Genomic DNA, 15,906 nt, shown 5'->3' with positions numbered 1-15,906 from the left:
GTAAGGTGAAAACACTACAGAAAAAGCCAGAAAACCCCAACAATCCAAAGATCCCCTTTGAGCAAGCACTGGGCGACAGTGGGGAGGAAAAACTCCCTTTAGGAAGAAACCTCCAGCAGAACCAGGCTCAAGAAGGGGCGGCCATCTGCTGCGACCGGTTGGGGGTGATGGAAAGAGAATAGAGGGAGACAAGATGAAGTATACTTCTAATGGCCTATTCCAATTGGTGGTAATACATCATAAGAATTGAGGAAAGGTGGTGTTGATGGAGACTCTGGGGAAGGCCTTCGTCTGCCAGGGTGTTTTGGAGCCACTTGAATAAATTTAGTTTGCACTGGAGGTGGACGAGGTTTAATCTGTGGAAAGATCTGAGACGGAGTCGGAGTCTCCCCATAACATCTCCCCATCACGCCTCTATGGACCAACGGTGCGAGCTTTTGTCCTTTCTGTTTTTCTAATTTAAGCTGGAGTTGAACGTCTTTCACTCTAGATTTTAGATGACCTATCTCTTTTTCTTCATTGCCAGCTTTTCTGATCATCTGGTTCACTGGTCCAATGAGCTCCTGTTTTTGTTTGAATAAAGCGTATTCGGAAGACTTTACCATATCATTGTACTGCTTTTTAAATGATTCCAGCTCCCGTGTTTTATCTAGTAAAGCTGCATCTAGATCCTTGCATCTGGTACGTAGACAGTTCAGCTGTTTTTCAAGAAACTCCTTCGTTGTTCCAACAAAGGGGATGCCTTCCACACCGTCTACGTATTTCTTTTTCAAGTTGTGGAATATATCCCTAAATTCCACCTTTTCTTTTTCTCTGAAGTGACCTGCATGTGGAAATGCCTTTTCAAAGGACAAAACGCACTGGTACAATTCCTCTTGGAAGTGGCGCTTTTTCTTTTCCAGGCAATTCGTTTTTTGTGTGAATATTTCTGTTTGCTTTTTTGTGGCGCGCAGTTGCTCTTCCAGTGAGATCTTTTCAGCCAGTGCCTGATTGTGTGCCGTTTTTACTTTATACCTGTCCACTGCTGTCTTTCTGTGGTTTTCCTGCTCTGTGCTTAGGGCCTTTTTTAGGTCTTCATTTTTCTTTTTCAAAGAATCAACTTCATCTTCGACCATAGCCTTCATTTTCTTTTCAAAGGCCAGAGCCCTAATATTTCTCTGACATTTCCGTTTGATCTCCATATTCTGGGCCTTTTGGTTGTCTATTACTTTGCCCATTTGATCTTTCTCGTCTGTTAATTCTTTCACGGTTTTATCCATCAATTCATTTTCGTCCTGTAACTTTGTATTACGTGTCAGAAGACCCTCAATCCAACACTGCGAGGATTGATGTTGTTCCTCGCGTTCTTTAACCGCATTGACGGCCACACCTCTACTATTTTTTACTGTTCTCTCAAGCTTTTCTATTTTGGAATCATACATTTCCATGACCTCTTCTAACTTTCTGTCTGCAGCATTGGCTTTGTCTTCGAGTTTTTTTTAGTATTTTCCTCGTAAAATTGCTGCATCTTATTTTTTTCCTCTTTGTGGCGTTTCAATAATAATTCAACAACTTGGCTGTTGTGAAATTCCTGACGTACCACCTTTTCTTTTGCTGTTTCCAGCAGTCCTTGCAGGACTTCGACTTCGTCCTCATCATCTGTGATTAGGTATTGAAACAGCTGTTTACTCCCCAGATGTTTGTGTCCTCAAAGAAATTCCATTTTGATTTATGTGAATGTATTGTGCAGGTACTTTCTCTGCTTCGCCCTCATTGCTTGCTTTATCTGAGAACATAATCTGCCTTCTTTTAGCTTGGGGTAGGCCAACCCCACGACTCTCCACTGCTTCCACAAAGTAACCTCCGATAACCTTTGGGTCACTGTTAGTGTGTGCGGCCCGCAGCCAAATGATGTTGCGTGAGAAACCGTCGATGCATCCATTAATACATATCCCATATGGCTTTAGTTTGTCATAAGAGTCTATGTGCCACACAAAGTTAGGCCCCTGAGCAAAATATTGCCTCCTTCTGAGACGTGTGGTCTGGCGAACCTGGGAACCTAATGGGTCCAGTAAAGAGATGAGGATCCTGACGTCTTCTTTCCTGATCGCAGTGCCGTGTTGTTTGCACTTTGTAAACATCCACCGATAACCGTGATCCTTCCCAGGCCCTTGCAGTTGGTTCACAATAAAATCTATCCCGGCGTCCAGGTCGTACTTACGTCTGTAAAGCGACTTGGCTCTCAATATCCGGTTTAAATGTCTCTCCGTAATGATGGTTCCTTGCATTGCCAGGCTTTTCAAAATGCGTTTGTAGCTCATTCCCAGCCTAAAATAAAACTCAATCAGACTGTCTCTGTCCATGGTGTATAGGTTTAGCTTCTTTTAGCTTGGGGTAGGCCTCAGTTGATGTTTTAAATTAAAACGCTTGAAGACAAAGTGAACTCTGGACAAGCGTGCGGCCTACCTGAAGCCCAGGTGGGCTTGTTGATAATCACATTTTCACACTCATCTCGGGGCACATCCGTGGTGTTCTGGTGCCAGCCTGAAAACGGGTCTCACAGACCCGAACACCATACAAGGGTTAAAACAAAATATTAACCGACAAATAAACCCCAAAATATAAGTAAACTAACAACAAACTTTAACTAATTTAAAAAAAAATAAATAAAGAACAAATAGCTCCAACAATAACAAAAATGTAATGAGTCATAAATCATGTAATACGTAAATCCTTAAGAGCTGACGACAAATCTGTAAAGAAATTCCATTTTGACTTTCATTCTATCGACAATTACTATTGATTGATTTTCATTACAAAAAAGATTTAATAGGTTCCTTTAAATAATAATAATAATAATAATAAAGAAGGAAAGAAGTCAAAAGTTATCTCGATGAATTATCAGATGAGTGCGTCATAAACTTTAACTCACCAAACTAGCAGCATAAATTATGAAACCAGATAAGGTTTTATCAAACTTAATTTAAATCTCTTCTTTCAGCCAATTGGAAACTGTCAATCACATGCTAGCTTTCTAAATTGCCACTCAGCCACCAAAACAAAAATGTTGTAAAAGGGCAGGGAGATGCAGAACTCAAGAGAAAAACTTTATTGCTCTGTTTCTTTTGAAGCTGATATAAAATTGTATCAAAAACTCACACAGATGCAAAAGATTTGGACGTTTTTGGAATTCTAGCAAGTGTGAAATGACTTGCTATTGTTGGGATTTCTGGTTTATATATTGGGGATTTTACCTTGCAATATAAGTCCTTTCATACAACACAATAAAACACAACAGAAATCAGAAGGTTTTTGTGATTTGGATTTTTATTTATTTATTCATTTTTTCTCTTCTTTTTTGGTCAGGTTAGTACGGTGGCCCTCAGAGGCCAAACGGACTGCAACTTTAGAAAACACCAGCGATAAGAAAAATGCTGTTTTGTTTTTCCTATTTCCGTTGTGTTTTGTGTGCTTTTGCAGCATTTTTCTTACTGCTGGTGTCCGTTTGGCCTCTCAGGGCCACCGTAGGGTTAGACATTTTGATTAATTTCATTGAAGTATACTTTAGTTTTATTGTTTTACTTTGATGCTATAATAGATGTTTATAAAATTCAGTTATATTTAAGATTATATAGCATCATGGCAAAACAACAGTCTCCTCAAGCTGCTTTATACTGTAAGGTGAAAACACTACAGAAAAATCCAGAAAACCCCAACAATCCAAAGATCCCCTTTGAGCAAGCACTGGGCGACAGTGGGGAGGAAAAACTCCCTTTAGGAAGAAACCTCCGGCAGAACCAGGCTCAAGAAGGGGCGGCCATCTGCTGCGACCGGTTGGGGGTGATGGAAAAAGAATAGAGGGAGACAAGATGAAGTATACTTCTAATGGCCTATTCCAATTGGTGGTAATACATCATAAGAATTGAGGAAAGGTGGTGTTGATGGAGACTCTGGGGAAGGCCTTCGTCTGCCAGGGTGTTTTGGAGCCACTTGAATAAATTTAGTTTGCACTGGAGGTGGACGAGGTTTAATCTGTGGAAAGATCTGAGACGGAGTCTCCCCATAACATCTCCCCATCACGCCTCTATGGACCAACGGTGCGAGCTTTTGTCCTTTCTGTTTTTCTAATTTAAGCTGGAGTTGAACGTCTTTCACTCTAGATTTTAGATGACCTATCTCTTTTTCTTCATTGCCAGCCTTTCTGATCATCTGGTTCACTGGTCCAATGAGCTCCTGTTTTTGTTTGAATAAAGCGTATTCGGAAGACTTTACCATATCATTGTACTGCTTTTTAAATGATTCCAGCTCCCGTGTTTTATCTAGTAAAGCTGCATCTAGTTCCTTGCATCTGGTACGTAGACAGTTCAGCTGTTTTTCAAGAAACTCCTTCGTTGTTCCAACAAAGGGGATGCCTTCCACACCGTCTACGTATTTCTTTTTCAAGTTGAGGAATTTATCCCTAAATTCCACCTTTTCTTTTTCTCTGAAGTGACCTGCATGTGGAAATGCCTTTTCAAAGGACAAAACGCACTGGTACAATTCCTCTTGGAAGTGGCGCTTTTTCTTTTCCAGGCAATTCGTTTTGTGTGTGAATATTTCTGTTTGCTTTTTTGTGGCGCGCAGTTGCTCTTCCAGTGAGATCTTTTCAGCCAGTGCCTGATTGTGTGCCGTTTTTACTTTATGCCTGTCCACTGCTGTCTTTCTGTGTTCTTCCTTCTCTTTACTTAGGGCCTTTTTTATGTCTTCATTTTTCTTTTTCAGAGAATCATTTTCATCTTCGACCCCAGCCTTCATTTTCTTTTCAAAGGCCAGAGCCCTAATATTTCTCTGACATTTTTGTTTCATCTCCATTTGCTGGGCCGTTTTTTCGTTGATGGTCTTCCCCATTTGAGCTTTCTCATCTGTTAAATCTTTCACCGTTTTGCCTATTAATTTGTTTTGGTCCTGCAGCTTTGCATTATGCGTCAAAAGGCCCTCGATCCAAAACTTCGAGGATTTATGTTCCTCCTCACGTTCTTTGACTGCATTGATGCTCACACTTTTACCAATTTCCATTTTCTTCTCAAGCTTTGCAATATATTTATCATAAATGCCTATGACGATTTTTAACTTTGTTTCTGCAGCATATGCTTTGTCTGTGAGTTTTGATGTATTTTCGTCATAAAATTGCTGCATCCGATTTTTCTCCTCTTTGTGGCGTTTCACCAGTAAGTCGACGACTTGGCTGTTGTGAAACTGCTGACGCGCAACTTTTTCTTTTTCCGTTTCCAGCAATGCTTGCAGCACTTCAACATCTTCTTCATGTTTCCTATTAAGTTCAGCCAGCGTTTTCTCCGTCTCTGCGCGGAACTTTATGAGAGCTTCGTTGTCATCTTTTCTCGAGTCCAACCTGTCTGAGATACTGGTCCTGTCGTCCACAACAGAAGACAGCATCTCATTATTCTGCCAAAGTTCTTTGTTTTCTTTAGTTAGATCCTCGATCCGTTTGTTCTTGATTGTGTCCTGTTTTTTGAAGTAGTCAAGCTCAGTTTTAAGCTTTTCAACTTCATCAATCATTGGCTGCAGTCTTTGGTCGAACTGTCTGGCATATGTTTCTTTTTCTTTTTCACTTTTTTTAACCATTGCTTTCAAGAAATTAACATTTCTGTCTTTGTTAGGTTTCGAAGTCATTTCTGCTTTTTTATGTGCTGTATCACTCCAACAAAACGATAGCTCAATGAATTCCCTTTGACAGCTTTCCTCTATTTATAGACTTGAACATCAAAGGATGAAACGACTGTCACTATGACATCACCACGTTCTGTGACGTAATGTCATTAAACGGCACCACGTTCTGTGGTAATAGGGCTTTGGAGCGTGATGTCACGGGGGTGGGCGTGGAAAGGATTTTGGGGGTCTAAACAAAGTGTGTCTTTTTTTTTTTTAAACTTTATTTATCAAACAATGAGTATACAATATACGAACAGATGAAGTATACAAAACAACAGAACATGAACACAAAAAGCCAAGGGTAAAAGAAAAAGGTAACAATTATAAGAATACACGCAAAAATTCACATACATATATTGTTTTGAGAGCCTTTTTGTTGCTGGAGTCTGATATTGATTGTATGTACATTTCCACATCCTTAAAATAATGACAGAAATATGGTGTTTTGTTAGTAAACTTACATTTATGGATCAAAAATTTAGCTAAAAGTATTAAGAAATTTATCATAAAAAAATTTTTCTCATACTTCTTGGGGAACTTAAAGAAACAGAATAAAACATTTTCCCATCGTAAAGAAAACTCCCTTAAAATATGGACAATAACAAACCTGCTAAATTCCTTCCAGAATCTCTGTGTAAAAGAACAGTACCAAAAAAGATGTGTCACAGTTTCTGGATGATCCCCACAGAAAGTACAATTAGTATTTATATCCCTTTTAAATTTGACCATGTAGTGACTGGCTGGATAACATTTATGTAGAATTTTAAAAGAGACTTATTTCACCTTATTTACAATCAAATATTTATGGGGGACCACCCAGACTGTCTTCCACTTGATATCTGGAACATATCGGTTCCAATAAGATGTTATATATGGGAGAGAGACGATATCTTCTTGGAATAAACTACGTATTCTCTTATTGCTGTTACCAAGTTCCTATGAAAAGCAGATTTTTCCTATTGGTGACTCAGCTGGATCGGGGAGAGTGACTGAGGTAGATATTGAGCTGTCAGTGTTTTTATATAACATTAAAGTCCCTGAGGGTATGGCACCAAGCACCATTGAGAATTCCTGAACACTGATTGGAAAATTATATAGTGCAATAAAGTCGTTGTAAGTAAGTAGTTGTCCCTCTTTATTAACCAGCTGAGCCACCAATAGGATCCCATTTTGGAGCCAAGTTTCCAGGAAAAGTGATTTATTTTTCTATAAAATATCTCTGTTGTTCCAGATAAGGTATTTGTGAGGTGAGAAGTTGTGTTTATAAATGAGGGTCCACGCTAAGAGGACCTGCTTATGGAAGGATGAAAGCTTTACAGGGAGTTTCTCACCATTGTAATTACAATTTAAAATAAAATTAAAGCCACCAAAATGAGAGAAAATATAATATGGTATAAAGTTCCAGATAGAGGTAGTTTTTAAGAAAATGTTTAGCCCAATTAATTTTGAAAGTGTTATTTAAAGTAGAAAAGTCTAAGACGTTAAGCCCACCTGATTTGTACTTATTCATCACAACAGTTTTTCTAATATAATGCGTACGGTTTTTCCATATAAAATTAAAGAGCATACGGTCAATATCTTTACTAATTTTCTTATCCAGATGTAAGGAGAGAGCAGCATATGTTAATTGGGATATCCCTTCTGCTTTAGTAATTAACACTCTACCTTTCAAAGACAAGTCCCTTTGCAGCCACTGGTTGAACTTTTTTAGGGTTTTCTGTATAATTGGAGTGAAGTTTGAAGAGCATCTTGATTTTTGGTCTTTGGATATTAACAGTCCCAAGTATGTGACTTCTTGTTTAACAGAGATATTACAGATAGTATTTGCAGGGCAGTCTTTAATTGCTAGTAACTCACACTTTTTTAGATTTAGGCATAAACCAGAGGCCTCAGAGAAATCACTAATCACAGTAAGGGCTGCAGGGATTTGGTTTGCATTCTTCAAGAAGAGTGTGGTGTCATTGGCTAACTGGCTGATGACGAGCTCCTTATCAGCTATGGTGATTCCTTGTACAACACTGTTTGAACTATTAGTTGCAAGAATTTGTGTACAAAGTAAAAATAAATATGGTGAAATAGGACATCCTTGGCGAATAGCACGTTTCAGGTCAAATCTCGGGGTGGAGCCGTTAATTATTTTAATAGAACTATTGCCATTGGCTTATCATTTTAACTGTAACACTGTTCAATCTCAACTTTGCACCTACCGTTTTCATCATTTATGTCACAAGCATTTGTAAGTGCAATTTGTTTGGAGGCACAATCGTCTAATTTTTGTGTGTGTGACAACATTTCTGCATCTCAAGAACGGTTTAGTTTGGACTACTTGCACAATTTTGCGCTTTAAACTGACCTGCAATTTCGTTTGACTAAAAACTTCACAGCAGACATTTGCCCAAATTTCTGGAAGCTTTCTGGGGTGAACACAGCCTCTCATCAGTTTAATATATGAAGTGCCAGATCTTTATTGCATGTCCACATCTCCACTCATGTGACTGAGGCCTGGTATCAGCTTGGCATCCTTTCATCTCTCTAGCCTTTTAGTTAATTATGCCTTACTAAAAACATGTACAACAGAGAGCACAATCTGTGATTAGGTATTGAAACAGCTGTTTACTCCCCAGATGTTTGTGTCCTCAAAGAAATTCCATTTTGATTTATGTGAATGTATTGTGCAGGTACTTTCTCTGCTTCGCCCTCATTGCTTGCTTTATCTGAGAACATAATCTGCCTTCTTTTAGCTTGGGGTAGGCCTCACTTTATGTTTTAAATTAAAAAGCTTGAAGACAAAGTGAACTCTGGACAAGCGTGCGGCCTACCTGAAGCCCAGGTGGGCTTGTTGATAATCACATTTTCACACTCATCTCGGGGCACATCCATGGTGTTCTGGTGCCAGCCTGTCCCCTCTGTTTTTGTGGGGGTTTTCCCCACATACGAAAATGGCCGCTTCTGCCTGGAGGGAGTTTTTTATTTTTGCTTTGCAGCTGCACAGGATCTGTTTTAAACACTTCTATTTTAGGCAATTTTATAATATTTTAGACGACAGCACATAAAACACTGTTTGCTTGGACTGAAAACTGACTCACAAACAGGTTAGAGGCTCCACCCATAGAAGACCTGCAGGGAAAGATTTAATTAAAGATGCATCAACAACTATAACAAAAAAAGAATCCTATTAGACATGATTTTAAAAAAACAAAACAGTTATAGTCCCTGTTTACAACACCACACAGGTTGGAAACTAATTCTTGCAAAAATAATGCTTTCTACACAATTGCCCCAAGGGATCAATAAACTATTCTGATTCTGAAAGTCCAGATCACAATCCACACAACGGTGTATTCTTGGTATCCTTGGGAAATGTGTTGGATAGGTCTCAAATGTGGCCGGAACTCACATCTACATCAGAAGTCACATGAGATGATAAACCGTACCTTGATTTGATTTATAAATCGGAGTGTTATGGTCAGACGAAGCAAAGATTGACCTGTTTGGCCACAATGACAAGAGGTAAGTTCAGGGCAGTAATGTTGAGTCTTTAAAACTTAGTAACAGTGTTAACCAGGGTGGTAGCATCAATAGCTACAAAAAGCATCTGGTTGAAGTACAACTTACTAAAGGACATTTAACCAAATATTACTGGGGGTGTATGTATATATTTGGGCCTATATATACTTTTGACCCTGTGTGGATTAGAGAAAATCCAAAATAAAGAAGTCTTTTTTTAAAAGTCATTAAAGATGTACGCTGTATAATCATCCCTTGAAAAAAACGTTACATTAAAATCGTTTATAATTATATTTATAAAGCACAAATTTTAACTTGCAACAGCCTTAGAGGTACATACGTTTGACCTCGTGTAACCTTGGATTAGAGAAAGTTCAAAACCAGTTCAAACTTGTTTACCTAATTTTTGTTCATTTTAAAGAAATTAAAAATGTGTGCTGTACAATCATTTCACCCAGGACAATTCAAAGAGATCATGAAATTAAAGTCCATAGTGAGTCCCTGTAAACTTCTGACCTCAGCTGTATTTATTCACACTCAGGATGTCTGCATGACTCTGAGTCAACTTCCTGTGTTTGTGATGCAATTTCCATTCTGAACTTCTGAAGGGCAGCACGGTGGCACGGTGGTTAGCACTGTTGCCGCACAGCAAGAATGTCCTGAGTTCAATTCCAACATCAGGCCGGGGTCTTTCTGTGTGGAGTTTGCATGTTCTCCCCGTGTCTGCGTGGGTTCCCTCCGGGTACTCCGGCTTCCTCCCACCGTCCAAAGACATGAAGCTTGTGGGGATAGGTTAATTGGATAACCCAAATTGTCACTAGGTGTGAATGTGCAAATGTATGTGAGTGCGAATGGTTGTTTGTCCTTGTGTGTTAGCCTTGCGACAGACTGGCGACCTGTCCAGGGTGTACCCCGCCTCTCGCCCTATGACAGCTGGGATAGGCTCCAGCACCCCCCGCGACCCTGAAAAGGATAAGCGGAAGTGAATGGATGGATGGATGGACTTCTGAAGAATATGAACCTGACAAATACCCTACAATTTGTAATAAATAATAAAAAATAAAGTAAACTAAGAATTTTTAAATAATTAAAAAGAAAAACTGAAATGAGATGTAGAGCACACTTCTAATGGATCATGTAGCAATGAAGAAGATAGCAGCTGATTAAATAGGCACTAGTGGTTTAAAAAGACCTCTAAATATAAATGTAAAGCATTAATATAGCAAATTATCAAATTATGAGCTTTACGAGAAATAATAGCTTATTTCCTTATTTGTTAATCATTTGAAAGAGCGCATTTTGTTAAGTGCATACTCCAGATCAGACGGTGGCGCTAAAGCGACCAAAAGCTGTTTTTCTAACCGTCAATAAAGACAAAACAGAAGGAAGAAGATCAGCTAAAAGAAGAGGAGACACATTGACACATTACTGCTGCTCTGCTCAGCAGCTCGGCTCAGGTGAGACCTGTAAAAAACAGAACTACAAACCAACACTTGTTAGTATTTGCTAGAGATGCTAGCTGTTGTTAGCTTTAGCCTCAGTAGCCGTTATTTTGACACTGCCTGCGCAGAACAAGCTAGTGCTAAACCCAGTGTGTGCATGTGCAAGGTGTTCACCTGGCATACTGAACTGTACTTTTTAACCATGCGAATATTAATGTGCTAAGTGATGCATGTATTTAGTTAACATTTGCTTAATAAGATTGTCCGAAGTCTGGTGATATCAAGTTATTGGTTGTTGCTAGCAGGTGGGGCTTAAGTGGTTAAGAAGATAAAGGAAGATCCATAACTCCTACTGTTCTTATTACAATGAATTACCATTTAATTCCCCCGCTTTTTTGGCTGTATGTGTGTTTATTATTGTCATGTTGGTAGTTGCATTCAGATGGACTTTAAAGGTACAGTAAATAATTTCTTATAAGGTATTTACTGATTATTTTTTACCTGCAGGTAGCTGGTGATTGCCAAGTAATGGAGCGTGTGATGGGAGGAGGAATGCTACCGGTGGTTTTAACCGGTTTGGGAGTCGTATTGTTGTACCGGATACTTGTACGTCTCAGAAAAGGGGCTTCAGTCCAAGGTGCTGTAGTGGTCATAACTGGGGCCAGCTCTGGACTCGGGAAAGGTCAGCCTCCATTCATTCATTTCAGCTTACATGTGCAAACTCTCTAAACCATACTGCTTTAGTGCTAGTAGGCTTTTATTTAGATAATGTGCAATCTCATTCTTCAGTGTTGTTGTGCAGATGCCAACATGTAGTTGTAGTTCTTTATCAGATTTGGACATTGTACTGCCCGTTGGTTGTCTCGGACCAGTCTGCGTGCGATCAATGGGAAATTAGGATTTAAACATATATACGTATACATGAATCATTTTGTCCCATTTCAGACACCAAACACTCTTTGATAAATTCCTGGTCAGAGAGTGGATTCCTGATTTTTGTAGGAAACCACATTACAAATTTGTCACTTCTATTTTGAACATGAATGCTATTTTTTTACTTTACAAACACATGTTTGTGAGCGAATGCATCTCCTCTGTAAGTGTGCCTGATCTTTTGTTTCTGAGAGTTTCTAGCCCCGAAAGATGTCAGCTGACCTTTAAAAACAGGAAAGATTGATACGGAGTGTAGAGTTTTTAACAGGACGTAGACTTCTCAATATTTAATTACTGAAGTCAGAGGTAAAGCCATGTGTTTAGTTTGTGGAGAGCAGAGTGCTCTGTTTATGGATTACAGATTGAATCCCCTTTGTGAGACTAAACAGAGAGAGAAAAGAGCTGGACTGTTGCTAGCAAATCTGCGAAAAGCAACAGGACTTTTCACTAAGCCTCACACATCCAGGGATGGAGCAGGCAAGACCAGCTTTGTGATTTCAAACAAGCCATCCTCTGAGGAGTTTATCAAAGAGTGCTTGGTGGCTGTGGATGACAGTTGTGATGACCCAGCCCTGTTAATGAATTTTTTACATGGGACAACGAAAAGAGTTTAGCAGCCACAGGCTCAGTAAAAGGGACTACCAAGGTTTGTTTGTTTGTAAACAACTTACACCTGTCAAAATCTGACAGGGAAAAATGTGGGACTTTTAAAGCAGATGCAAGATAAAGTGACTGAAATGAAGCCAGAAGTAAAATTGCTTTTTTTTCCCGCTGAATCGTACAGCAGAAGGTGTTGTGCAAGTCAGTGAACCATGCTGTTGGTGTTGTAACTAAAACCGTTAACTTCAGTTTGTTGCACTGTTGATTCACTGGATGCACTTGTAGAAACTCAAGACGGACTAGATTCCTGTAGCTGAGCAAGAAAAAATAATTAAAAATAGCAATAGCACTTATTTTAAAATAAAGTTAAGTCTTTTAAATTTTGCAAAAATATGGACATTTTGTGCACAATTGTTTTGGGGAATGTTTATTATATCATGATAAAAATGTTAGCAGTTTTCTTCTATGCTTATTTCAGTTTTATAAAGTGCTCCTGGTAAGAATTAAAGAGATACTGAGCAGATTTGAGTTCAGCTTAGTGGTGTGGCTCTCTGCACCCACCCCTGTTTTATGCTCACTAATCTACAACGAGAATTCTGCATTGTAGAGTCTGCGCGGGTCTTCCACGCTGCAGGTGCACGGCTTGTGTGGACGTGACGCAGCTCGCCTGCAGCAGGTGGTCCAAGAACTAACAGCGAGTTCAGCAAACACACAGAAACTGGTATGTATATACACACAAAGGAGTAACACAATAAAGTCTGGTCTGTCTGAACTATAGCTTAGCCTCTAAGGATCCATTTGTAAAGAGTCGTTTTGTTTCGCTTTGGTTATCCACCAGATTCACACTCCCTGTACTGTTGTCTTCGACCTGGCTAAAACAGACACGGTGGAGAGAGCTGCAGAAGAGATCCTGAAATGTTACGGACAAGTGGACATCCTCATTAATAATGCTGGAATCAGTTACCTTGGCAATATACTAGAGACTCACATTTCAGTTCAGCGGGATGTTATGGAGACAAATTACTTCGGGCCCGTTGCTCTTACACAAGGTTTGTTTAATCTTGTTGGTTTCAGCGTACGGGATGTTTTCATTTATTTTGGCTTGTGGTTGAAAGAGCCGAGCTAAATGTGAAGTTAATAAGTCATTTATGTAGAGATTTGGGTGAAGATTATCATGAATATGAGTCAGCCCTCTCTCTTTCATTTCTTTCCTCTCTCCACAGCTCTCCTGCCTTCCATGGTTCGCCGGCACAGCGGCCATATTGTAGTGATTAGCAGCGTCCAGGGGAAGATAGCCATTCCTTACCGGTCAGCCTGTAAGTCGTCTTTGATTAATGCAAACAAACACAACATGAGTTTGCCAGCAGGAGGAGGGTAACTAAAGCAAGCCTCTGATTTGTCTCATGCTGGTCAGATGCTGCGTCCAAGCACGCCACCCAGGCCTACTTCGACTGCTTGCGGGCAGAGATGGAGCGCTACGGGATCCCAGTGACTGTGATCAGCCCCGGGTACATCTGAACCAACCTGTCGATCAATGCTGTCACAGGAGATGGATCCAAGTATGGAGGTGAGGCAGTGAGAGGATGGAACAAAAGAGTAACAGTAGCAAAAGCAGCATTTTTAAGAGTCAGCTGGTAACAGGTGATAAATCTCAGAGTTATTAAGGTGGTGTTGGAATGTGTGTGGATCTTTGATGCCAGCTGGGATTTTGTGTTTTCTTACTGATTTTTTTTTTTGACTACATAAGGAAAAGACTACAAGCCAAATGGATTTTTATAACTAAATAATAAAAGTAAGAAGCAACATAACCAGAGTAATTTATAAGTTATTGTAGGGTCTTTCTTACCTTACATTAAAAAGCACCTCGAGGCAACTGCTGTTGTGATTTGGTACTATATAAATAAAAGTAATTTGAATTAATTGAAGTAATCTGTACTCTCTTGTATCAATGATGCAACATGTCTCTTGTCTTTGCAACTACCGCTCAGTGTTGGACAGAACTACAGCTACGGGCTGGGACCCCAGGGACGTGGCGTGGGAAGTCCTAAAGGCTGTTCGTCAGCAAAGTAAAGACGTGGTTTTGGCCGGCCCTCTGCCCACTGCTGCAGTATACCTCCGCACACTCTGGCCTGCACTTTTCTTCAAGCTCATGTCCTCGCGCGCTCGAAAGGAGCAAAAACCTAAGGATAAGTGATGTTCGAGCTGGTGAGGTCTAGGACCTGAAATAAGCAAGACTTTGGAGGAAATGAGGAGATCTGTTTTATAACATCTGGGACAGAGCTGGAGTGGGTTTTTGTACTATTCATTGTTTAATGTCTAATTTACATGTTGATATTGTCTGTCATGTCTGAGAAACTTTTACCCTTCCCACCCAAAAACAACAAAAATTGTTGGCAAAAGCCTGCAGTATCACATTTTGCAGGCTGGTGAGAAGAGATGGTTTAATTTGAACTCCATAATTTGGGACTCCTGATGCAAACAGAACAGCTTAAATAAACCAAACTGTGGTAAAGGAATCATGTCTGATGTTTTGGCAGAATGTCTACCCACAACTGTGTCACTTACTCTCCTTTAAAATATCTACTGTGGTTACAAAGTCAACGTTTGCCAACAATTTCTCATTGAAAAATGGTGCAGCACCCGACCTGTTTCTGGGTCATATTTTCCATGCAGTATGCAGAGCACATCACTGAAAATGAGTCACTTCAGCACACGTACGTGCAGTCGAGTTTTTGTTTCCGGCTAATATTCTTTGTCACTTTAAAGTGTCGTCTGGATTGGAGCATGATTGTACTTTTATTGGGAGCAGCGAGGAATTCAGTGTGGAGTCTGTGCGGATAAACCACTCATCCATCTCTGGAGAAGCTGACAAACCTGTCAGAAACAAGCCCAAGGCCAAAGACCGAACTTTGTACAAGCTTGCATATGAACTGCTGTGTATCCCCCAAACACAGTGAATACAAGAAAACAGGCAGGTTTTTATAACTATCTTTATGCACAGAATAAAACACCTTTTACAAACTGAAAACAGTATTTTTTTTTCCTCCTTTCTTGGATGTCACCTTAAATTAAAACAGAAAAAACACTTGTCTCAGAAATATTAACAATAAATAGTCCAAATAATGATTTACATTATGTTACAAAAGCGCAGTGAATACTGGAATTTCCATTTGTACAAATACATCCTTCAATAGGATTCCTTATTAAGAATCATCTAGTGTGACAAGATCAAGCGTTTCCAAATGTTCACAAACTAACACCACAGGAGCGCTTACATTTGTTAGATCGTCTTACAATCTCGTTTGTGGAATGACAAAGAGGTCTAACAGTTTACACCAAACGGGTTCACACAGCTGCATAGAGATGATGCTGGTTGATCAAATTAAATGTGAAGGCAATGAGTCTGTACTGCATGAAAAATTCAGAGAAACGATGTCTGCTTCTGTAACATGCAAGAGCCACTCTTTAGTCATAGTGTTTTGTTAGCATCCACTAGTCAGAGGAAAGTAATTTGGGGGCATATAATAAAAAACAAAAATTAAAATAAATGGAGTCAACTATGGCTTTAGTGTTTCATTAAATTAACCGCTCGCTCTTATGGAGTGTATTTCTACTGGGAACTCAATAGTAGCCAGGACATTCATAATTCTAGTTTGTCAAACAAAATGAATGTGTGGCTGCAGCCAGCTCATTTGTTTGAACTAATTAGGACGGCAAGAAAGCAACAGAACTAAGG

The 15,906-nt window shown here is 39.6% G+C and overlaps 1 protein-coding gene and 1 pseudogene across 9 annotated transcripts in view; both read left to right on the top strand.

Annotated features, from left to right (window-relative positions):
* LOC309704381 (uncharacterized protein) overlaps window positions 1-15,906 on the top strand; it is a 119,507-nt gene that overhangs the window by 66,282 nt on the left and 37,319 nt on the right. The gene's annotated exons all lie outside the window — the stretch shown is intronic.
* LOC309704395 (dehydrogenase/reductase SDR family member 7B-like) lies at window positions 9,608-15,692 on the top strand (annotated as a pseudogene). The gene is made up of 7 exons: window positions 9,608-10,652; window positions 11,145-11,319; window positions 12,778-12,891; window positions 13,009-13,219; window positions 13,394-13,486; window positions 13,585-13,737; window positions 14,159-15,692. The product of its transcript is annotated as a dehydrogenase/reductase SDR family member 7B-like (transcript).

This window comes from Aulonocara stuartgranti, assembly GCF_965226115.1.
Source record: "Aulonocara stuartgranti genome assembly, chromosome: 4".
NCBI classification, from domain to species: domain Eukaryota; kingdom Metazoa; phylum Chordata; class Actinopteri; order Cichliformes; family Cichlidae; genus Aulonocara; species Aulonocara stuartgranti.
The sequence above is the reverse complement of the archived record's forward strand: the minus strand, read 5'-3'. Positions and strand labels throughout refer to the sequence as shown.